This window comes from Mesocricetus auratus, unplaced genomic scaffold (genome assembly GCF_017639785.1).
Source record: "Mesocricetus auratus isolate SY011 unplaced genomic scaffold, BCM_Maur_2.0 Super-Scaffold_100707, whole genome shotgun sequence".
NCBI classification, from domain to species: Eukaryota; Metazoa; Chordata; class Mammalia; order Rodentia; family Cricetidae; genus Mesocricetus; species Mesocricetus auratus.
The window spans coordinates 14731546-14757631 of record NW_024429269.1 but is presented as its reverse complement, the minus strand read 5'-3'; the positions used below and the strand labels follow the sequence as shown (position 1 = coordinate 14757631).

Here is a 26086-nt window from a genome sequence, read left to right as displayed (position 1 = left end):
CAGTATAACTAACAACTGCTTAATGTACAAACCTGAACGTTTCTAGATACCTCCCCAAAAACCCCATTTACAGTGAAAACATGTCCTAAATCCCTCGTGCAATCCTAGTGGCTCCTGGTTCTACCTCATCAGATTATAATCATACACAGGGCACCTTCAGAGTGGCAGTATAAAATCACAACTCTTACCTCAATAGGGATAAGAGCATTTGGAGCCAAATATGAGTGACTTTGACCCAGGAACACATATGCAGGATACCCCAAATTCCTTGTTCTAACATGATAACCATTTTATGAACTTTTAACAGAACAGAACAAACAAAATCAGACATCAAGACACTGAAAATATCTAATACTTTCATTTCCTAATACAATGAAAACATCAGGTGGGCAACTACAGCAAAGTTGGGAAACCTCTGCTATCAGCCTTTGGGTTGGTGGAAGCAGGTGGTCTTCCCAGATGATAGACCAAAAGATTTGACCTGGTAGTCACAAGGATGTCAGGTCAGACACAGAGGTGGGAAAGGAATGGCTAATAAGAGGGATAATGACAGCAAAAGATAAATTATGTTTGGGCTCTTGACCTGCAGCATTCCAATATATTGCAGTCACTGAAGTTCTAGTCAGTTATCCAGAATTGTAGAATATTCCTTGTAAGGTACCCCTTCTCTTCAGGATCTTTCATCCACAGGAACCACCCTAGAATCTCATCAGAAAGAAAGAGAAGGAGGTAAAAAGTTTCTTAGCAACTTTCTGAGTTGCCATTTGTGATCTACCAAAATGGTGTATCAAACTACTATAAGACACTTAGTTGTGACTCTCCATTGAGGATCTCATATCCACATCCCAAGCATCTTTTATTCTTTAACCTTCAAGCATAAATATCTGTGTTAAAAGGTCTTTCGGTAAGTTGCCATTCTATGGGTCATGAAACAAACTCAGCAATTAGTTATAAGCACTGGCTGTTCTTGCATAGGACCAGGTTCAATTCTCAGTCACAACACAGTGGCTCACAACTGTCTTAACTCCAGTTCTAGTGGATCGGATGTCCTGTCTGGCCTCCTTGGGCACCAAGCACACAAGTGACTCACAGACAAACATGCAGGCAAGATACCCATACACAAGAATTAAAATACAAGTAATTAATAAACTGTTATTCTCTTCTAGAAAAGCCCACACTAATTCTCTTGGATGTGTTTTTGGTCTTTCCTTCAGCACTGATCTATTTATTTTATTTTTGTGTTTATTGTCTGTTTTTACGTGCACATGTCAGAGCACAGGTGTGGAGGTCAGATGACAACTTGCTGGGATCTATTCTTGTCTATCATGTGGCTTCTGAGGGTTGATCTCAGGTCATCAGGCTTGGCAGCAATCACCTCTACCCACTGAGCATTTCACTAGCTTCTATCTTCCTATTTTTAATATAACCTGAACTCTATTTCATACTGGCTAGTCCTGAAATTATTTTCTGTGTTGAAACCACAAGCCTTGTTTAGGCCTGAATGCTACTGAGGATGATAGCCTGACACTGTGTCTCTAGCCCTTCACCATTAACAACACAAGCAATGTCCTGAATGGATGTCAAAAAGAAATTCCTTGGTGTTTAAACTTCTCTATCATGAACACTGTGCTCTTAGGAAAATTTTATAGTGTATTCATACCTTACTTTTCTCATAAAAGTACTTGTAAAATATTGTAGATACTTGAAAAGGTTTATTGATATGGTATGAAAGTAGGGTCCTTGGACTTTGGAGACTTCCTAGACACAGACGGCCTTAAAAGCTCAGTTTCACAGGACTCTCCAGGTCACTGGCTCCAGGATTCTTGCCACACAGCTTTGAGGAATGAATTTCATAAACCCCAGGAAGGGTGTGCTTTAATAAAGGAGTTTATTGTGGGTTCATAAGTGAGAACTTGAGAAAAAGCAAACAGAGCCCCCAGTGCAGCAGAGAAGGGTCCCAGAGATGGGCATGAAGATGCTTATTTGGGGGTTTCTCCAAAGGCTGGGTTGAGACATAGAGACATGATAAGGTCAGTTCTTGTGGCCCACATACCAGGTGTACATGCGTCTTTCCGTCCCTGTAGCTGGACTGTGGATACCAGTACACTCCAGTGCCTCCAGACAAAACATTTCTGACTTGTTTATCTGCTGACCAGAGAAGAATTGAAACCAAGACATGAATCTGGCCAGAATATGTCTGACATTCCTAGCCAAAACCAAGAATCAGATCTGCCTGTTTTCCAGGCCCTTCCCCTGGCTGCCTGATTGGTTCCTATCTCCTTTTTCTGTCACTCTGACACTTATTTATTTATTTTTACTGAAAATAGATTCTTTTCCTGTTTATAGTTTGCCCTCACTATAATCCTCCAAGTTCCTCCCTACCTTTCTTCCTCTCCAAATGCACTCCCTTTCTGTCTCTCATTAGAAAATAACAGGCTTCTAAGAGATAACAACCAAACTTAACAAATAAAACTGAAATAAGATGAAGCAGAAAGCTTTCATATCAAAGTTGGACATGGTAACCCCACAGGAGGAAAAGAAACATAAGAGCAGGCACAAGACTCAGAGACCCACTCATTATCACAGTTGGGAGTCCCACAAAAAATACTAAACTAGTAGCTACAGTATATACACAGAGGACCTGGTGTAGACCTGTGTGGGTCCTTTTCTTGCTGCTTCAGGCTCTGTGAGCTCATATGCACCTTGCTTAGCTGAATCAGTTCTCCTGGTATTCTCCATCCCCTCTGACTCCTACAATCTTTGTGCCTCATCTTCTGAAGGATTCCTAAGCTCTGAGGGGAGGGGTTTTATGGAGACCTCCAATTCAAACTGTCTCCACATAATATCTAACTGTGGGTCTCTGCATCTGTTCCCATCTTCTGCTATCTGATGATGATGACTAGATAAGACACTGATCTATGAGTGTAGCAAAATATCATTAGGAATCATTTTATTGATTTTGCTTTATTAGACCAGTCATGTTTGGTTTTACCCTAGGCCTCTGGTCTTTGGTTCTTGACTACCCAAGCAGTGTATAGTATTGATTCCTTCTCCTGGAGTAAGCTGTAAGTCAAATCAGACATTGGTTGTCACATGTCCGGTGACACCATTGCCCTAGCACACTTTGCAAGCAGAACAGACTTATAGGCCAAAGATTTGAAGCTGGATTGGTGTCCATGGTACTCTTTCAGAAGGCAACAGAGTACCTTCTCACACCAAAGAGACTAGAACACAGGAGTGAAGGCCCCATGCAGGTGCCAGCGCAACTTGTCCAGGTTCAATGAATTGTGTGGATGTTGTCCTTGGCAATAGGGCTCCATTGTCAGTTTCAGAAAGCAACCTTCTGTCTCAGCATCAGCAACCATTCTTTGGGGGATTCCCATAGGATCCCCTTTGCCAACAACTCAATTGAATGCAACCCACTCCCTCCACTGGAATCCTTGCCTGGCTATAAGAGATGGCTGATTGAGACTCCATATCCCCCACTGCTAGGAACCCTCAATAGGATCACATTCACAGATATCATGAACTTTTCAATGCACTAGATTTCCACACCACCCACCAAGTACCTCCCAATTCCAGTCATCTTTCCCCATACTCTCTCCCTCCATCCCATCTTCCTCCTAACCTGATTCCTCCCACTCCTGTCACCAGTGCACCTGTAAAATCTATTCTATTTTACCTCCCATGGGGGATCCATTCATTCCCCACTCCTCCTAACATCTCTGTGTCTATGGATTATAGCTTAGTTATTATTAACTTAATTGCTAATATCAACTTGTACGTGAATATATACCGTATTTATCTTTATGGACCTGGGGATGTCACCCAGGATGATTTTTTTCTAATTCCATCCATTTGCCTACAAATCTCATGATGCCATTTTTTAACACTGAGTAATACTCCATTGCATAAATATAGCACACTGTCTTTATCCATTCTTCTGTTGAGGGACATCTAGGTTGCTTCCAGTTGCTGGCTATTATGAATAAAACTGCAATAAACATGGTTGAGCAAGTGTCCTTGTGGTGGGATGGAGTATCCTTTGGGTATATGGTCAAGATTGGTATGACTGGGTCTTGGGGTAGATCGATTCTCAATTTTCTGAGGAAGCACCATATTGGTTTCCACAGTGCCTATACAAGTTTGCACTCCCACCAGCAGTGAAGGAGTGTTCCCCTTGCTCCACATACTTCCCAGCTTGAGCTGTCACTTGTGCTATTGATCTTAGCCATTCTGACAGGTATAAGATGGAGTCAATGTAGTTTTAATTTGCATTTCCCTGATGGCTAAGGATGTTGGACATTTTGTTCAGTGTTTCTCAGCCATTTGAGATTGCTCTAGTGAGAATTCTCTGTGTAGATATGTATCCCATTTTTTAATTAGATTGTTTGGTTTACTTATGTCTAGTTTCTTGAGTTCTTTATATATTTTGGATACTAGAACTCTATCAGATACAGAGTTGATGAAAATTTTTTCCCATTCTGTAGACTACCATTGTGTTCTATTAGTGGTGTAATGTGGGATATCCTTCTGTCTCCTGCCAATATGTGTTGCTTTTATTGGTTAATAAATAAAGCTGATTTGGCCAATGGCCGGGGAGAATATAGATAGGCAGGAAATTCAAAGATACAGAGGAAAAAGTAGGCAGAGTCAGGGAGATGCCATGTGACTGCTGGGGGAGTAAGATGCCGGAGCATTACCTGTAAGCCACAGCCTCATGGCAATACACAGATTCATAGAAATGGGTTAATTTAAAAGAGAGAGCTATCCAGTAATATGTCTGAGACATTGGGCAATTATATTTAATATTAAGCCTCAGACAGTTATTTCATAAGTGACTGTGGAAACTAACGGGCTGGACAGAAAGAATCCAGCTACAGTGGTGTCCTTTGCCTTCCAGAGGCTTTTGGTTCCATTTATTGCTGATTTCATGCCTGCACTATTGGTGCTCTGTTCAAGAAGTTGTCTCCTGTGCCTATGCAGTCAAGGCTAGTCCCCACTTTCTCTTTTATCAGGTTCAGTGTACTTGGCTTTATGTTGAGGTCTTCGATCCACCTAAACTTGGGCTTTGTGCAGGGTGATAAAAATGGATCTACTTGCATTCTTCTACATGAAGACATCTAGTTATGCCAACCCCATTTACTGAAAATGCTATCTTTTTTCTAATGTGTTTCTGGCTTCTTTATCAAAAATCAGGTGTCCATATGTATTTGGATTTATGTCTGGATCTATAGTTTGATTCCATTGATCAATATGTCCATTGTATGCCAATGTCATGCAGTTTTTATTGTTATAGCTCTGTAGTACAACTTGAAACCAGTTGTTTTTCGATCAGGATTATTTTAGCTATCCTGGATTTTTGTTGTTGTTGCTGTCATTCTACATGAACTTGAGAATTGAATTGTCTTTCCACAGTCTGTAAAGCATTGTGTTGGAATTTTTTTTTGGAATTTGCATTGAATCTGTAGATTGTTTTTGGTAGGATGGCCATTTTTATTATGTTAATCATACTGACCCATGAGCACAAAAGCTCTTTCTATCTTCTAATATCCTCTTCAATTTATTTCCTCAAAGATTTCAAGTTTTTGCCATACAAGTCTTTCACTTGCTTGGTTAGAGTTACCCCAAGATATTTTATATTATTTGTGGCTATTGTGAAGGGTGTTGTTTCCATGATTTCTTTCTCAGTCCATTTGTCATTTGTGTATAGGAGGGCTACTGATTTTTTTTAGTTCATCTTGTATCCTGCCACTTAGCTGAAAGTGTTTATCAGCTATCATTTAAAATGAAAACAAAAATACATATGTCACACACATATAAGAGCTTTTAAAACAGTATTTACTGGATGAAATTCATAAAGACAAGAGAAAGAACAAGTATATGGCTTCTTTGGAGGCAGCATGCAGGCCCATATTCAGGGGCAACACATAGAAAATTAACAGGGCTTATGTTAGATCCTAAGAAACAGCTCACAGTCTTGAGCCATAGAAACTCTAAGAGCTTTACTCTGGTATTGAGGGCAGGTTCCAAATGATATCATTTTATCAATATAAGGGAACTAGTAGCCTCCACGCCTGCTCTGAGACCTCAGCACTTTTCCAAAGTTGATTGATTCAAGTACTAGCCAAAGCACAACTTAAGTAAATCAATTCCCTCCCCAGAAGGGCAGGCCACAGAGAAGCAACTTTAGCTGTATGTGAAATCCAATCCAAAAGCACAAATGCAGTTGGAGAAGGAATGTTTGTAGTCGTGGGGACAATGACCAGCCCATTATCATGCATTTGTCCTCAGTTCAAAAATTTACACAGTGGGAGTCTATTTAGTATCCACTGTGCGCCAGATGCTATTCTTGGGTCTATATCTATAACAAATTTGTAAAAATTCAGATTTTATAAAAATTGAATTTAATAAGCTTTAAACATAAGTAAATTACCCGTGTATTAGATGAGTGGAGAAAAAAGAATCAAAGCGGGTTAGAGGCATAATGGTTGCCATGCAAGATGACAGGAAGATAAGTCCCCTTGAAATTTTAGGTAGGATGTCAGAATAGACAAGTAACATTTGAGAAAGCCTTTGAAGAAGATGAGAGAACACCTTGAAGATATCCAGGGCAAGAGCTTCCAAGGGAGACAAAAGGGACCAGTACTCAGCCAGTAAACACCTCACATATTCAAGGGCTAGGTGAAATGGAAAGCCACGGGAAGCCTCTGAGAGGAGACCAATGTGATCTTGCTTCCATTCAGCAGCCTCATTCAAGCTGCTCTGCTGAGAATAGAGGTGGCTGAGATGAAAGGAAGAAAACTGTTGAATTAACATCAGAGCAGATGGAGGCTGGAGTTACACTGAGCGCAGAGGCTTCCTGAACAATAAAAGCCCACTCAGGAACAGCTGTTGACACTGTTCCTGCTATGGAAAGGGGATGTAGACATGGTAAGTGGCCAAGGATCTCCTGTGAGTTTAGAGGAAATAATAAGAAGGTTCATTGTCCCTCTTCCAGGAAGAATAATAGTGCTTCCTTCTTTCTGTAAGACTCTACTCAGTCAGGTGGTGTTGTGGAGAACCTTCAAAACATGTGGTGTTGACAGTACAGGGAGAATTGGAGCAGAGGGGACAGTGAATGGCTAATAAAGAAAGCTGTGCCTCATTGTTCTTCACAATGGCAGGTAATTAACAAATGAAGAGGAATGTTAACTCCTGAGCATACAGGAGCACCAACCATCAGCAGGACTGTCTATACAATTTTCAGGGTCCAATGCAAATAAAAAGAACCACTGGGCTTCTTATTCAAACTTAAGACAATGGTAGCACGGCTTTAAATAAGTTACTGTGCACATGACTTGTGCTAGCCCTGGTTTTCAGTTTTAATTACTCATAGTCAACTTATTCAGATATTGATGTTACAGATAAGAGCATAACAGGACTGACAATACTGTGATAATAGCTCACTACAGTCACATGCAGAAAAGACAGAGAGATGACATTCACTCAATTTTACACTAATGAGATACTCCATTCTGTGGGTACCAAAAATTGAATATAATCCCTTCAACCAGGTGCCAGGGGGAGATCCGTCTATAGAGGAGGGGTTATTACTCAAAACAAATAGGGGGCTGAGAAGTATTCATTATCCTTACCTTTAAGAACTGTCTAGGCAGGATTGACAGCTTTGTTCCCTTCTGATAACATCAGAAACACCTCTCCGTTATGAGAGACTTGATCAGGGATCTGTGAAAACCCATTAAAAGAAAACTATTTTCCTGGCGTGGGTGGAGACATTACATTCTAAACCTCCCAAAACATAAGAACTAATTCAGTTGAGCCAGTCAATCACCCAGCCAAATCCATGCCTCAGGAAGGTGGATTCACCTTAAGCCATGTGAGAGATTGAAGGAATAATTACCCCTTTAATGAGCTTGCCAAAGTCTGAGCTCTTTTATCCATGACACTGACAAAAGAGATGTCAAAAACATCCTTCTCTTCTAAAATTTCTGGTACCCAAAACTTCCCAAAGACCTCCCAGTGAGGATGCCCCCATTTTCCAGCAGGAAAAAGCTACAAAAATGACAACTGTGTCCCCCTTCCACCTATCTATACCAGGAATGTTAGCTGTGGACACTTCATTTTATAAAGTAGATTCACTGTGGTTGAATTTTGACAATTCTAGTCACTTCAGTAATTTTGTTTCAAATCTAAAGTAACCTGTTACTCTAGATTCTTGTCTTCCCTGCACTGTTGACTCCAAATAACAGCTAGCCAGGAAGAATGCTTATCAACTACCTGACCACCTAGGATTCTTTAACTACTTACTAGTTACCCCAGTCATTGCCAAAACAGGAAACTTATCAACCTCTTTCTTCTCCCTCCCTTTCTACCCTATAACTGGCAGAGATGCAACCCCTCCCCTTTTTGCCCTATAACTGCCCAGGTGCAAACCCTCCCCTTTCCACCCCATAACTATCCAGATGCAACCCCTCCCCTTCCTACCCTATAATTTCCCAGATGCAACCCCTCCCCTTTCTATCCTATAACTGCCCAGATGCAACCCCTCCCCTTCCTACCCTATAATTTCCCAGATGCAACCTCTCCCCTTTCTATCCTATAACTGCCCAGATGCAACCCCTCCCCTTTCTACCCAGATGCAAACAGACAGGGGCTCTGATTCTTACAGAGACCTCCCTCTGTAGGTTGTTCCCTTAAATAAAGATCTGTGCTGTCTTAGGTCCTTTCCTTGTCCGTCTTTCCTTCTCACTGATGTATCAAAGATAACACACTGTTCTTTCCTGGAAAGCCCACCCCAGATGCAGTTGCTTACACAGCCATGGGTCTGGAGATACCCTAAGCCTGATCACTTTTCTGAATGACTTGAGAAAGTCTAACTTGTTCTTTTTCTTGCTTTTATCTCTTTTTCATTCTTCTGGATACTTCCCAATGTCTGTTCATGCTTTCTCAGACACTCTGAGCTTTCTCACTTTTTTTCTCTGATGTTCACAGATGTGGCTGGGTGGCTGCTTACAAATAACATGGTTTTTCTCTCCTCTTCTTGTTCATATTCCTCCTCTGGACAGCTGTTGTGATTTGCAGCTTGCCTGCCCTGGAGTGTTTCCTTTATATATTGATAAAGTTGTCCTTCTGCTCTTTTCTGGATTCATTCTTAAACACTTTTGTTAATGAAACTAAGAATCCTGAAACAGAACACCAATCCCCTGGTAACACGTGGTGTGCCATGTGCACTCCCCAAAATTTCCAGTAGCACCTCCACAGGAGAAATTACATTATTAAAAAATCATTTAGTATTACCCATCTGGAAACGTCCATTTGGGTCCTTGTTTTCTCTTCTAAGACAAACAGTGAAGATATAAAGAATTAACAAAATAGCCATATAAGAGTGTATGCACGAGTTAAGTTCTCAGGTTCTGAAACAAAATATATTTGTTCATATTACGTAAAGCTATTTCAGTCAAGGGCAAACTATACATATAACAATGGCTCTAGAATATTATGGTGAAACTGAAATTTTTCTTTTTTATTTTACCCACTCAGAGTGGCAATCATAAGAAAAGAAATAGCCGAAAATGCTGGCAATGATGCAGAAAGAGGGAAACCCTTATATACTGCTGATAGAAATGTAAGTCAGCCTAGCCAGTGTGAAAATCAGTATGGAAGTTAAAAAGGAATCCACCATACGGCCCAGATGAACAGTCCTCAGTATATACCTGAAATACCTTAAATCAACATCACAAAAATACTTATGCATTGACAGTTGTTACCATATCATTCATAATAGCAAAACTGTGGAATCAGCCTAAGTGTCCATCAACAAAGAGTTGGAGCAGGGCATTGTGGAACAGGCCTGTGCCACAGAAGCAGTAGGATCAGGAGTTCAAGGTCATCCTTGGCTAGACAGCAGGTTTAAGTTCAGCCTTGATTACGTGAGACCCTCTTTCAAAAACATCAGAATCAAATAAACAAATGAATAAAAACCAAAGTAATGGGTGAAGAAAATATGGTATATACACAATAAAATTTTATTCAGTCATAAAGAAGAATAAAAGTGTGCTATGTGAGAAAATAGACATAACTGGGGATCATTGTGTTACGCAAGTCAAGGCAGACTTAGAAAGATAAATCTAACATTTTCTCTTATTTGTGGATCACACACAAAGAGAGGGAGAAAGAGAGAGAGACAGAGAGAGAGGAAGAAGGAAGGGAACTCACAGGAGAGAGGAAGATAAGAGAAGGGTGGAAGGGATGTGGAGAATGAGATCAAAATCTAAATACTTGCATGAAAATGCCCTGATGAAACTCAGCTCTATGTACAGTGAATATATACCAATTAAAATGATTTTCAAGTTCCCATGAGCAATACTCATGTGCTTCTGAGTAATTCAGATTAAAACAAATCTCTTTCACTGCCAGGCATAAAAGTATAATACATATAGTAGATATAACTGTGTATAGTACATAATACTCAGTGACAATAACTATATTTCCAATATATGTATGTATATTATTCTTTTTATCTGCATTTTAAAATGTATTGCTGCTTATAAACTTATAGTTGGAATCTAAAAGCAAAAATTGATGTGAAAGTATAAAATGGCTAATAGATAATAAAAAGAAATACAGAAAAGGTGTGAGTAATGGAAGAGGTAAAGTAATATGCATGTACAAAAATTTCATAATGAAGTGCACTGTGTGATATTCTGATAGCACTCTTACAGCCAAAACATCCAATATATCAATAATAAAACATTAACATCTCAGAAGAAAAGTAACCAACTCATAAAACATGTACAAATGGCCAATTTATTAAAAGTTATACAGATTTTTAACAGTCAGAGAAATGGCAACAAAAATTAAATCTCGGTACTGAGAAAGATGACGAGGTCAGGTCCTGCCTAGCTGCAGCACAGACCCAAGGTCAGATTGTGAAACAGAAAATTTTGAAAGTGCGGCCAAAACTGCAGATCGGAAGCAGCATCGGTGAAACCGGGAGTTTAGAAAGAGCAAAGCCAAGATTAAAAGTCAACAATGGAGAAAATAAAAGGTCTGCAGAACTAGGACAAGGTGGGGTCTAGTAAGAAGTGAGCCAGCACTCTCAGCCACACCAAGCTGCCCGTGCTGATCCGGGTCCCACCAGGGAAGTGCACTCAAGAACTTTGAGAACGCTGCAAGAGTCCGTTCACACTGCTGGAAACTCAAATAAGAGGCTGAACTCAGCATCCCCAGAGAAGAGAATGGTGCACAGCGAGCCACAGTTACAGCACCAGAAAAGTGCTTGAGGCTTGAAGCACTCACTGTCCGTCCTGCTCACCACTGAGGAGCAAGCAAGGGATGATGCTGGGAATGGAAGAGCAGAGGGTGTGGGCTGCACTCTGTTGCAAGCCACAGACAGCAGTGCAGCTGGGGAGATATCAGGGGCATGGAAGGGAGCCTGAAGCTGAAAACGGCTCAGTACCCCAGCCCAGCCCAGCCAGCTGTGTGGAAGAACTGACTGCGGTGAGGCGATGACCAGACAGGCAGAACCATGGTAATGGGGTGGGGGGGCTGAGCACACACACAGTACTTTCTTCATTTCAGTGTATCTTATCGTAATCTTTAATTCATTTTTAAAAGAATCTTTGTTTTATTTTTAATTATTTTTAATTGTGTGTATGTGGGTAGAATGAATAACTGGGGGAGCATCATGCTCTTGAGTGCAGGCTCTGCAGAGACTAAAGGCATCAAAGTCCCTGAAGTTGGAGTCACAGATAATAGTGAGTTATTGAATTTGTGTGCTAGGAACCAAACTCCAGTCCCCTGAGAGAGCAGTATGTGCTCTTAACTGCTCAGCCATCTCTCCAAGTCCCTGATTTACTCTTGTTTTTTTCATTTGTTTTTCTGTTTTTGTATTTATGCTTTGGTATCTTTTTTTTCATTCTGAAGATCTCAGGCAGAAATCTTTTTTTTCTTTTTATTTATTCTTCTCTCATACAATATACCCTGACCATAGCCTCCATTCCTGTCAGTCCCTTCCCCCAGCCTTTCCTTCCTCCAAGTGTTCAACTGGGTTGGAGCTTGCACATCACTGGAAAAGCTTTTTATGTCTGTCCCTCCTTTCTGTAAACCTAATATATAATATCATCTCTACTTCATTTCTTACCTTGAACATTCCTTCTTAACCCTCCTTCTCTGTTTCCCATCCCCTCCTCCTTTCACTACAAATATTGATACATTTAGCTCTAAACAAACCATAAACTGCGTTTCCCTACCATGCCCTACTGCTGCCATCTCTGAACCTCTCAGGGACATGGTGACATGCAAGAGTTCCTTCTGCACTTAGCAGCGGCGCTACTTTCAAACCATCGTGGTTGCTATTGCAGTACACATTCGCTCAACACAAATCGAGGCGATGGCAGTTGACCAGGAGGACTCATGTGAGATAAAACAAACAGGGGAAACAGTGGGAAAAACCGGGGAAGGACGAACTTAAGAACGTATCTATTGCAATAGATGTCTATCTCAATAGACGTGAAAATCACAGTAAAAGAACATAAAAAACCATGATGCAGCCCATGACACCCCAAAAGCTGACAATTCCAGATATCAGAGAAACAAAGATAATGAAATGGCTGAAATCAGAAAAGGGTTCTGAGTCTTGCTTCTATAAAGGATCAATAACCATGGAGAGGACTCAAAAACAGAAATCAATTTCAGGAACTACACAAGAAAGTTACCAAAGAGGATGAACTCATGGAAATTCAACAAGTAAGTTAAGATACTGAAAAACAACCAAATAGAAATTCTAGCCAAGAGTCAATCAACAAACAAACAAAACTCACAGAGATAAACACCAACAGCAGACAAGACCAAGCAAAAGAATGAATTCTAGAGATGGAAGACAATACAACACGCAGATACATATGAAAGGAAAGGTTAGCAGACATGACCAGAACTTGTGAAAAGTCTAGGATACACTCGAAAGATGAAACCTAAGACTCCATTGACTAAGAAGAAGGGAAACTCTTGTTATTACCTACAAAAGACAAGGCACCCAAACAGAAAAAGCATTCAGAACCAAATAGATGTGGCCAGAGAACAACTTTTCTACAGCATACGGAAGCCAAAGTGACAAAACTGTGAAACAAAGAATACTAAAAGCTATCAGGCAAAACTCACAGCCAACTCACAGACAGCAGAAACTACACCTCTTCATCAGCAACTCTGAAAGCCAGGGAATCATGGACTGATCTTTCAAATCCTGGAAGTAAGTAGCTGTAAGCGCAAATATGTGACACATATTCAGTGGCACTTACACATCATACCACATCAGAGTCTAGACATGAAAAAGGTGCGTGCGTGTGCGTGTGTGTGTGTGTGTGTCTGTGTGTGTGTGTGTGTTTGTGTCTGTTTGTGTGTTTAAACAGGTCATTCTCTGTGAGAGAAGCTTCTTTACTTGGGTAAGATGTGTACCACCACATCTTTGGCCTAAGACGGCCAAATTCCAGCCAGGTGCCTCTTAGGAATGAGCACTACAGAGAACACTGGGGTTGTCTGGAAGCAGGGGAGTGTTTTACAGTCTGATGACTTGCCCCCTCAGAGGTGCTGTTCACCAAAAAGGGTCAAAGTGCATGCTGGAGCCTTTCTGGGATTCCTTCACTGCCTCACTTCCACAGAGTCCTGCCTTAGGGCAGACTAGGACCTGTGATAAACACTGCACTCTCCAAGTCTCATCTTTATGCATGGTGAGTGATTTTAAAGAATAAATTGTATAGTCTCAAAATCTTGAAAGCTTCCTCCAAATGTGATTCTGGTCAAACCCATAAAATAAACATTTTACCTTGCAGGAGGAACTAAAGGCAATTCAGTCAAACTGATAAGCCAAATACTTGTGTCAAGAGGAACAGTTGTGACTATGGATTATAATTATACACTGAGGGGGCACCCCATTCTTTTCTGGTATGTTCTCTATCCCAACGAAGCTCCCTAGTGTCTTAAGATAGAGACCATGGAAAACAGCAAAAACTTTGAAACCAAAAACATTAAAGAAAAAAATCTCACCCACTGTGAAGTATTTAGACTGGATATCAGACTCCACCATGCAGTACTGCCTTCTGAGAGACACAGTGCCAAGGACACAGTGGGAGCTGTACAAAAACCTCAAGGGCCCAGATGAAATGTGCTTTGAAACCATGAAACCCAAGCTGAGGAACCTCATTCTGTCTAACCCAGACAGTCCTGTTGGGACATTATTACAAGATTAAAAAAAAAGAAAATTATCTACTGGTGCTCAAAGGCATGGACGGTCTCAGACTAAAGAAAGACAGGTCAAGGAAGAGCCACAAACAATGTCCCTCTTCCCAGTTGTGCTAGCTCTTGTCCTTGGGGCACCTTGCAGGATGCTTAGGAATCAGTGTCTAATGGCTTGGATGCCAGTCCTAGATCTACTACTTACTAACTGTGAAAATTTGGTCAAGTTTAATTGCTGTCTCAGAGCTTTAGTTTTTCCTTTCTTAAAGTTTGTTAGTGAGCATTTGTTGTACCAAACAGTGGGCTTCATGACAATTTTGTTCAAATATATCATGTACTTTGACAATATTCATTTCTCATTACTCTCTCCTGCCCCTCCTTCCCATAGACTGCTCTTCTAAATTGACTCTAGCTTGTGTCAAGTTGACATAAAACAGGCTAGCTGGCTTAAGAGCTCCCAGGCAATCCACTGTCTTCTCCTCCCATCTTGCCCCATGAGCACTGGGGAAATAGATATATGCTATTACATTCATCTTTTTACGTGGGTTCCAAAGATCAAAGCTCAGGTTGCCAGGCCTCTTTACCTGCTGAGCCATCTTGAGGGTTCCATGACAGTCCCCTTAGTATCGCTTTGTTATATGACTTCTCCTCCAGGGGAGCGTGAACAAGCATCTATTGACTCCAGATAAGACACTGATGACAAGCCACAGAAACTATTCTACCCATGTCTGTATCAGTGAACCGATGGGTTTACCGGGGTTCCTTACTGGAGCGTGGATGGAGGTTTATAGAGCAGAGGTGGCTGCATCGCTGAAAAGCTCACCTGGCATGGTCATAGACTAGCAAAAGGTGCACCCCTGGAGTTCCCACACACAATTTGCAGGCAGCTAGACTGGTGGGATGGACAGTCTCTTCTAACAATCGTCTCTGCTTATTTAACCTTGGGGGCAGCACTTGCTGATCTTGATAAGTTTTTGGAGTTTTTGGAGACTTGTGAGCTTTGCTTATCTGCTGCTTTGTACAAATGTCCACTAATAAACCTTTAAAAAAACTAAAGCTCTGAGACATCAATTAACTTTGCCAAATTTGCATAGTGAGTGTGAGTTTGATGAGATCTATCATGGTCTAGGGCCTTTGGGCATGCCTATGGGGGATTGATTTTTCAGGCTGGTTAGCATCTGGACATGCCTGTGATCAACAGGATTAATTAAGGTGGGGTGACAGACCATAGTACCATTCTATGGACTTGGGTTCTGGGATGAATAAATGAACAGTGGTTCTCAACCCCACAACCATAAAATTTTTGTTGCTAATTTTGCTGCCATTATGAATCATAGTGTAGATATCTGTTTTCTGATGATCTTAGGCAACCCCTGTGAATGGGTCCTTATAACCCAAAGGGGTCATGGTTGGGGTGGGGGGGTTACCACAACCTAAGGAACTGTGTTAAATGGCTGCAGCATTAGGAAGGTTGAAAAGCACTGGAAAGGTAGAAAGTGACCGGAACACCAGGATTCATCACTGTTTTCTGACTGTGCATACAGTGTAGCCAGTTGCCAGAAGCTCCTGCTGCCAAGACTTCCCACCATGATGGACTACATCCTTGAACTGTGTGCCAAAATTAGCTTTTCCTCTTGTACATTGCACTGCATTTCTTTGTATTGTATTGTATCACAGCAATAGGAAAAATAGCTGATACATTTCTTGAGTCTTAGAGTTTCCTTCCAGAAATGGATGCTTTGATTTGGAGGAAATAGCTGCAAAATATTGTTCACCTGTCAAATTTTTCAATTTCTGTCTTTTCTCTTACAGTTTGAAAGCTATGCTGTCTGGTAGAGAGTGGAAGAAGAAACGGGTGGGGTGTGAGCTGCTTTGCCTTTTCTCTTCCTCTGGAAACGTGGGTCCTTTCTGCTGAATATGCATCACCCCACACTCCTTTCCCCCAAAATTGTTCTAATTGTCCTTTATATTATAATCCACATGTTCTTTAAGATTCAGCTTTACTTTGGTTTTTAATGTTTTCTTCAGAGGCTCCTGAATACTTCCTGTTCCCCTTATTTAAAATTCTGGGTTAGAAGCTGAGTTCTCTGTTTCTCTGTTCTAACTGGAATCTAGAAGAGAAGCAGGGAGTGCAAAATGAAGCTAAAGCTGGGGGTGGAGTTGGGGGAGGGAGGGCAATTCCAGCTGGTTTTGTGTCAAGTTCTCAGAAGCTAGGGTCATTTAGGAAAAGGGAACATCACTTAAGAGAATGTTCCCACCAAATTGACATTTGTTCAAGATATGTGAGGCATTTTCTTGATTGATGATTGATGTGGGAGGGCTGTCACTTCTGGGTTGGTGGTCCTGGGTTCTATAAAAAAAAAACAAAGCAGGCTGAGAAAGTCATGGGGAGCAAGCCAGTAAGCAGCACTCCTCCATGGACTCAGCATCAGCTCCTGCATCCAGATTCCCACCTTGTCTGAGTTCCTGCTCTGACTTCTCTCAGTGATGGACTGTGCTGTGGAAATGTAAACTTAAACAAACCGTTTTTCTCCCGAGGTTTTCTTTGACTGTGGTGTTTCATCACAGCAATAGGAGTATGCAGCACAACAGAAACAAGGGAATCCTTGTCTCAAAAATGAGGTCACACACACACACACACACAAATGAACAAAGTAGAAAAATTTTTAAATATTCTAAATGCTTTACATATTAATTCAGTCTTCACAACAGTCTCATGAATACAGTGACTATCCCCACAATAAAGATAAAGAAACTGAAATACAGAGAAGTTAGCTCACTTGCCTGAGAAGGCAAGAGAAGAGAGGTGCTTCACAGATCCAAGTGGGTTAGCCCAAAGCCTTCAATCTTAACTGCTACGTTGTGTTAACTCTCAGTGCTGTCTGTGTTGTCCCATTTCAGAGGAAGACATTCAACAGTGAAGACCTAGTAAGACTGAAACTTAAGTTCACTTAGCACCAAGTTATGTTCTCTTCTCTCTTTGCCATTCAACACAAAACCATAGTTAACTGGTAAATCATCAGTTGAAAAACAGCCAAACATAAGACTAGAGTTCATGTATAGTATAAATAAGGCCTGAGGCTCAATCCAAGAACCAGAAAGACCACATTTAAAGATTTTATTTAGAACAGCCTTGTATTGTTACACCACAAGGTTTCCTCCTTCATCCTGACCCACTCATAGTCATCTGGCATAATTCATATGAATTTTCTTCATCAAGTACAAAATAGTGCATGTTTGAGAATGGTGGTCAAGATGTCTTATCATGAGTTACAGATTGAAAAGCATTTCAACAAATCCAAAAGACAGGTTAAACAGCCGTGTGTGTGTGTGTGTGTGTGTAGTGTGTGCATGCATATAAGTTTTAAAAATCAGTTCCAGCACATGGAAAAAGGACCCTGAGTTGACAGCACTTTCTATGTAGCTATGCAAACTGGCTCAAGGAAAAGAACATTTTTTCTGAAAATGAAATCTCATAAAATGTTTTTGCAAAAAATACAGCTGTGTCTCACAGAAGGAAAGAAACTATTAGCTGGCTATTCTTTCTGAACCTACTCCCTTGAATGTATACTAAGTCCTCTTGAGAAGCCAGATTTCATTTACTTATGAATCTGGTTCAGACCACAGGGTTTAATAGCTCTACTGACAGACACCAGCACAGTCTAACCACTGACTCTACAGCTCAGTCCAAATTAACGATCTTAATGTCTGCCTGGATCCAATCAACTATTACCATGGAAAAGAGGCATGTATTCTCTCTTAAAAGACACTTCTAATGAATTAGATATGGAATGGAAAAGAATCTCACAAGCAGAAAATTACTATAAGATGGAAGTAATTAACCACTGAAGCTAAACCACTGACTCATGAACTATAATCACAGTTGAGTGAAAACTACCTGATTAAAATACAGTAACTCTAACAGGAAAGTAACATTTGAAACATATTTGAAGGGATATTCATAAACTGTAAGAAGACCAAGAAAAAAGAGCTGAAATAATATGTGGAGAAATAATGATGTTAAATGAAAAAAGCAAGGAAGTCTATGTTAATAATCTTAGAAAAGAAAAGGCACATGCTCTTGGATCTTCGAGAGACATAGGGTGGAAGACAGTTGCTCTGCTTGGTGGAGCACAGCTGGCTGATGTAAAAAAAATAATTGGGCATCTATTATCCCAGCTGCCCCCACTCCTAGGAATCCTAGTTGGGCAATGCTGTCAGGTTCTGTATCTTTCTTTTTCTAGCCAAGCATTTTACCTGTTTAGTAAGTGGCTATTGAGCTTGCTGCCAGATGGTAATGTGAGTATTATATTTAAAAGATGGTGGATTCACAAGTAACCCTATTAGCTCTGTGATGATGAGTACACGTGCAATTCTGTGATCTCTGATGAGCTTGGAATGAAGTTGCAATTAAAAAGTTTATTCCAAAATTCTCTAACAGAGACATTTTCAAACTTTAGCTATGGCAATAATGGCAATGACCCAGCAAGTTTTACTGGACATTTTGTGGCTTCAACTAAGACATAAATTGAAGAATTTCTAGATATGAGAACATGATGAGTAAATGTAAATTTTCTCTTAATTCTGAGGCTGGAAGAAAGGGACCTCAGGTCCTAGTCTAGAATGCCCTCCAGAAAAAAAAATTGCATTAAAACGTATAGACATGATGCAATAAAGGTGATATTCTGCTTTTGATTGTGTCTTTGGGAACAGAGTAAGTGTCAAAGACTAAGGAACAAAGTCCTGAGGAAGGAGAATTTATACAGTTCTAGTTACCTGGTATTGGTTATGATAATCTTGCAAGAAGCATTAGTTTAGAAATGTAGAGCATACAAGTTGATGTCATGATAAACACAAAGGAAAATCAAAGTACTGTGCATATGATAGTGTTCCAGCCCAGAACACACACGTCATCATCTAATGAGTCATCAGGTGAAAATCTAGAGAAAACACAACCATAAACAAAACCTTGCCCACAGAATCAACAAGATCACTGAGAGGCAAGCTGATTGGTCTCAGCTTTCTCTGCATACTCAGGGTTTGCTGCAAGGAAAAGCCAATCACAGAATGCTGGGTATAAAGAAATGGAGGCCAGCAATGCCTTCATAGCAATCTGTTCAAGGATGGAGAGGAGGAGCCACCCTGGGCATCTAAGTGAGAAGTTGACTTAGAATTAGGAATACGATTTTATAATAAATATAACCACAAAACATTATGTGATCTGGAAGCCTACTTACAATCAAAATAGAATAGCAAGAACCAGATTTACCATTCACTTAAAAGAAATTATCTGAGACAGTTACCTAGAGTAACAGCATTCAAGATGCTGTATGCAAAGCAATGAATAGCAGTGACCAGTTGGAGATAGAAAACAATGAGGTAATCCCTAATACTCCCAGCATGTCTTAATGGAGTAGAGACGGTCCCTGGGCCACCACCATGCCCGCCTCTCCCTGCCATTGCTAGCCCTGCTGTGAGGAGAAGAGCACTGGCCTAGGTGCTGCCTTTGGGCTGCAAATATGGTGGATGCTCCCAAGGCACTGGTGGAGTGGTCCACGCTGAGGGCAAGGTCCTGCTCCAGTACATGCCGAGCAACTGCCTGATCACCGTGCTGAGCATCGACAAGATGAAGAATGGTCATTTTCTGGGTTAAATTTCCTTGGAGGACTTCTGTGATCCGTGCTGCCACCAGAAAGCATGATGATGTCCGTGATCTGTGCTGCCAGTGGAGACCATGTCGATGCCCGTGACTCACATACAGCCAGAGATCATGTTGTTGTCCATGATCTACAATGCTGCTAAAAACCAGGTTGATGCCCATGATCCTGACTCCAGCAACTAGGGGCCGGTGGGCAGGGAGGCATCTTTTAAATTAGTGTTGATGACTGCAGATCCACAACTCAGAATGAGAGATATTGAAGGCTGCTGTGCCGGCTTCTTTGACCTCCTCCTGCCCCAAAAGAAACAGTCCAGACAGGAATCTATTGAAGAGAGTCCTATGATAAAGATGCCGAAGTGTAGCTCTGCACAGTTGATGACTTCTGGCAGGTGAGGGGGCTACTCGGTTTTCTTTTGGTTTTGAGTCTAGCCTTTAATGGCTGAACCATCTCTCCGGCCCAACTCAGTTTTCTTTAAGGGGCTAGACACAGGGAGTTTGACCAGACTCCAGTGAAAATATATAGGCAACAGAAATTGGACTTGGTTTTTGTTTGGGGTATTTTGGGGGACAGGGGGTGCAAGGGTGGGAGGATGGGCCTGGTAGGAATGGGAGGTTAATGTGATTGGGGTACATTTTATGAAATTCCCAAATAATTAATAAAAGCACACTATATTGAGGGAAAAATAGAATTTCTAGATTGTAATGGGACAAGACAATGCAAAGGGTCCTCATCTTGTGTTCTAGCTGAGGACATTCCAGGTTTAACTAGAATTTGATCTCCTTGGTGGAGAATCCCAACTCTATTCTAGGACCCAAAGGTCAGGATGTCCTAGATAACTTAGCTTAGCCTTTGTTAAAACTGCATTGTTTGTACAGACCCTCCTTCAGCTAACCATTCACCTCAGCTGCCTATTTGTGTGGAACCCACTCCGGCTGGCTAACTACTTATCTTAATCTCTGTGAAAACTGCTTGCTTCAAACTGCTTACTCTGCAAAGCTCCCAGCCCCATTCCCCTGCAGCTGCTGAGCAAGATGCCTGGATGAGGTCCCCGCCCTTAAAAATCCCACCTTCTGGACACTCGGGGACACACCTGGGTCCCCGAACACTTGGGTGTGGTTCCAGGCACCTCCAAATGGCTGTATACTGTATCTGAGTGGTCATCTCTGAGGAGCTGCCTACAATAAGATCACAGCTCACAAAGCGGGAATTGAGAATCAATGGATTATCTGACTTAAGGAAACAAACTGAGAGAGGCCAATGAAGCCAAAGTTTGTAGGACTAAACGACTTAGGGTTTCTGTGCCTGTGGTGTAATACCAGAACCAAAAGCAAATTGGGGGGAGGGGGTTTATTTCCACTTACTCCTTATAGTCCACCATCCAGGGAGATCAGGACATGACATCAAGGGGAGAGCTGATGCAAGAAGGAATCATGTTTTGTGGGAGCCAGAGCGACCCAGGGCTTTCTCAAAGGCCCTGTGTCCTTGTTCAGTAATGGACTTGGCAAGGCCAGCCTAAGGCTGGAACCAGTGTTGGTCCTCACCTTTGCTTAGCTTCAGAACTAGGTTTTATGGAGTCTCCCCCTTCCCCTGCCCTTGATGACTCAGCCACAATTGCTGTACTTTTCCACCTCTGTGTGGGCATGCTCTCCCCCCTCTTCCCCCTCCCCCCGCCCCGTTCACCTCATGTGAACCACCATGCTGGCTTAACCTGCTGCTGTCTCTGGTTCCAGCTCTAATAAAACCCTTGAGAGACCTTGCGGTTGGTTCCATGTTACTCTGTGGTAACTCTCTCACTCCCGAAAAGCCTGGGTACCCCTTGAACCAGGACCTCCTCAAAGAGTCAAGGTTGCAGTTTCTAGGGACCCTACTCTTCCCCTTCGGTTATGACTAACAGTTCTTAGGCAGCTGTGTCGTCATTTTTGTCTGACTTAGCTCTCTGCTGGTCTTGCTAGTTTTTCTCCTACAAATAGTAGACATAATGCTGTACTTTTTAAGTAACCTTGTTTTGCATAAATCATCAGTGTAAGCCCCAGGAGCAACACGAGTGGTCAGGCTGCTCCCCTAGGACCTCCAACTGCCAGGTTCCACTCACAGAACACTCTTAACTGCCCTAACAGCTGAGCCCAGTCCCCTACTCCACAGAGTGAAAAGCCCTATCTCTGGGCATGAAATTCCACCAGTCTCCACCTGGAAAGCTTCACACTGAAAAGTTCCACCCCCATCCCCAAGAAACTGTGTAAGCCCTGTATCCTGTTCAGTTGTGTGCTGTTTCTCACTCGAGCAGAGGCAGCCAGCCTCCTGGTTTTTCCCCCTCTTACGTGAGGTCTGTTTTGTGGTGTGACTTTGTGGTATTCCTTGGCTCCAGTCTGCCAGGATACCTTTCTATCCAAGCTATAACTTACAATCAGCTTTTGGAAGACCTCTTGGTCCCAGCTATTACTTTTCTCTTCTTGTCTTCTGTTTCTCATTCCTGATCTTCCCACTCAACACTCTGGTCATCTGGGACCCTTATTCCTGATAGTTTGGGGCAGCTTATTGGCTTGCTCCTCGTGCCTTGCTCATCCTGCTTTCCTACAGCACTAGGATCACCATGGGGGGGGGATGGCATTACTCACAACAGACTGGGCCCTCCCACATCAGTCTCTAATTAAGAAAATACCCTACAGGTTTGCCTACAGCCCAACCTTATGGAGGCATTTTCTCATTTGAGATTCTTTCCTCTCAAATGACTTTAGCCTGTATTGAAGTAACGTAAAAACCAGACAGCACACCAAATATGGAAGAAGTATTAAATACACAGAAAAAAAAACAGAACTCTGAACAAGGTGCCCACAAACATTTAGTAGAATTCTTATTTATACATGGTGTAGAAACTATCTCCAGGGCTAGGGAAAGAGATATCCAAAAGACTAGAGGTAGCAGGGCCCCTTTAAGTATATCCAGAATTCAGGAAGGAGACTATTGCTGGACAGCTTGTGCCTTAATTCTTTAATTCATTCATTACTCCAGCTCTAGCCTCTTATCACTGTTGACCTGTTTTAAAGGGTCTTTCGTGTAGATATTTTTAAATGCCCTGTTGGATTTAGATAATGAGTGAAGATAAAAATAAATGTTGTCCCCATGGCATGGCACAGTAGCTACAGATAAGGCTTTTTTTTCATCAATAACACAACCATGTTAAAAACTTGTTTCAATCCCTGAATTCACCTTCATGTATTGTCAAGTTATGATAAGTTTAAGCATGGAAGAATATGATTTAAGTGATGAGAAGCCTACAAATGCAAATAATTACTGTTTGAATGGCCAGTTTCACTTGTACTATCTATTGTAACATTTTAAATAGTTTCATCATGTCTCTCCTCATTCTTTATCTTCCAAGACAGTCTATTCCTAAGTTTTAGAATCCACCGGATATCCCTGTACCTTCTTTGTTATTGCGTTTTTTTCTGGGCATTTCCTTTCATTTAAAAATTTAAAGAATATCACTAATGGTTTCCTAAGAGGATTCAAAAGCCATCTCCACATGGATGGTTCTATACACTGTGAGTTCTGCCTTCAGGATGCTGACCTCCCTTTTATAACCATATTTCCCAGGCAGACCTGTAACTTCCTGACTTTTGGAAGACGGGGCACATTAAATGACTGAGCAGAATTTTTGTTCCTTTTCTTGATTTGGGAGCAGTGGGGACTTCATGCTCCTGAGTTAGCAGCATTAGCAGTTTCTTGACTAAATGAGATAGAGAGAGAGAGTTCCTGTATGATGAGATACAGAGAGTTCCTATATGATGAGATAGAGAGTTCCTGTGTGATGAGATAGAGAGAGTTCCTGTATGATGAGATAGAGAGAGTTCCTGTATGATGAGATAGAGAGTTCCTGTATGATGAGATAGAGAGTTCCTGTATGATGAGATAGAGAGAGTTCCTGTGTGATGAGATAGAGAGTTCCTGTATGATGAGATAGAGAGTTCCTGTATGATGAGATAGAGAGTTCCTGTATGATGAGATAGAGTTCCTGTGTGATGAGATAGAGAGTTCCTGTATGATGAGATACAGAGAGTTCCTGTATGATGAGATAGAGAGAGTTCCTGTATGATGAGATAGAGAGAGTTCCTGTATGATGAGATAGAGAGAGTTCCTGTATGATGAGATAGAGAGTTCCTGTGTGATGAGATAGAGAGTTCCTGTGTGATGAGATACAGAGAGTTCCTGTGTGATGAGATACAGAGAGTTCCTGTGTGATGAGATACAGAGAGTTCCTGTATTTTGGCCATACGTCCTGGTGGCACTCGAGAGCAGCTGTTCCTGGGAAAAGGAAGCAACCCCCTTCCTAAGCTTGCTTATGGTTAGTTCTGGCCATGGGCACTGCTGGAGGTCAGCCAAGAGTCTGCTTCTCTAACCTGTCTTATGATCTATGGCCACCTAGCACCCCTCTTTAAATCTCTGCTGCTTAGTACAGGTAAAGCAGCCTTCTTTTTTGTCACTTAGCACTTGGATGTCTCACAGGGTCTATGCTTTGAGGCCTAGCACACCTTTATTTTTGTATACTTTAAACCGAGTATCAGGCCAGTTAACTTTTCATCACTGCAGTTGGCTTACATTCCTAGCATTTCACGATGCATCCTGGATCCTTTAGCAGAAAACAGACTGCAGAGGAATAAAGCTTTGATAATAGGCCCTAGACACATGGTGGAATGAAAACACTATGGATGGCACAAGTCAGATCCACAGGCACAAAGCTTCAGAGAGAAAAGCATCTTTGGATGCTACAAGCAGAGAATAACCGAGGATGCTTTCCCAAGATGTCTTCTCACGGTGTCTGTAAACATTCCACTGTCTTTCATTCTACCTCTGAGAGCAAGTAAAGGACCTTCACTGAAAAGACCACCAAAGTTCAATTTTAGTTAAGGAGCATTTCTTTCACTTGGAAGGAGTGGAGAGGCATTCAGATACTAACCTTAGAGCTTACATCATACCATCTTAGTTCATGTTAAGTTGCTGTTTCCAGTTAATTGGACAATATTTACTCTTTAAAAAATTATTTTGCATTTATTTACTTATTTAGCATAGGGGGTGTGTGTGTACGAGCTCGCCAGCATGCACCTGGTCCTCTGGCAATCAGGGCTGTGGGAAGGGCTGGTCCAGCTGGTCACTTTCCGGGCTGAGAGGGATGGTGAGTGTCTGAGTGTCAACGACCCAGACCCCCTTCCTAGTCACTGGAGAGAACCACACTGAGTCGTGGAGACCTGTTGAAGCAGAATCTCGCTTTATTGTAGCAGGCATGCACTTATCTAGGGTTGAGACAGAGGTTGGGAACTTCAGGATGGGTGAGGTGTAAAGGCCAATAACATTCTACCATGTTAGCAGTAGGCAGAGGCAGTTTTGCTGAGTCAGGCTGCCAAACTCTAGCCAAGTTCAAGAGATTCCACTAGACCTTGTGTCCCAGCCTTTTTAGGCCCAGCATGCATGCTTGCCCGCATGTGCCATGGCACAAGGTGGAGATCAGAGGACAACCTTCTAGGTGTTGGAACCCGGCATTATTCTGACTCCGCCTCCTGACACTGGGTGGGGCATGCATATCTGTATTCAGGCAGATACTTGGGCAGCTCAAAGGGCCCTGTGTTGCGTGGCCATGTCACGGCTGTGTCATGTATTATGGGGCTGTGTAGGGACTCAGTCCACATGTGCAAGCTTCCCCTTTTAAGCGAGCACCTTCCACATGTTCACTCTCTGCTTCTTTCTCTCTCTCCCCCTTCCCCCTTTTCTTCTTCCCTTTCCCTTCAATAAACCCCACGTGGGTTAGTGAGTCTCTTGGTTCGTGTTCCATGGCGCCTGTAGCTTAAACACATGAACAACACCAGGAGCTGGTTCTCTCCTTCCACCACGTGGCTAGTGGGAATCAAACTCAAATCATAGCCTTGGCTACAAGCTCATTTACCCACGAAGCAATCTCACCCACCCGTATTTACCATTTACCCTCTTTCAAATCTTGAATTAAATGTCACTTGTTTGACAAATACTTTTCTGCTCTCCAAAACAGGTTTGCTCCCGATTGCTGTTGCAAAGAACTGTTACTAAGTAACTAAGCCCAGACCAGGTATTTCCAGGTTCTTGGTTTCTTATATAAGTAATTAAAGGCAAACGGAGACTGCAATAGTTGCAAGAAAATTAACTTCACAGTGAAGTGACAGGACAGG

The 26086-nt window shown here is 41.8% G+C and overlaps 1 long non-coding RNA gene across 1 annotated transcript; it reads right to left on the bottom strand.

The window, feature by feature from the left end:
- Positions 1-391: 391 nt before the first annotated feature.
- LOC121137826 lies at positions 392-21502 on the bottom strand. Its single transcript, XR_005875101.1, has 3 exons — positions 21254-21502; positions 7638-7728; positions 392-705 (listed from the first exon to the last, which is right to left on the bottom strand). It is a non-coding gene; the product is annotated as an uncharacterized LOC121137826 (long non-coding RNA).
- Between the last annotated feature and the right edge of the window lie 4584 nt (positions 21503-26086).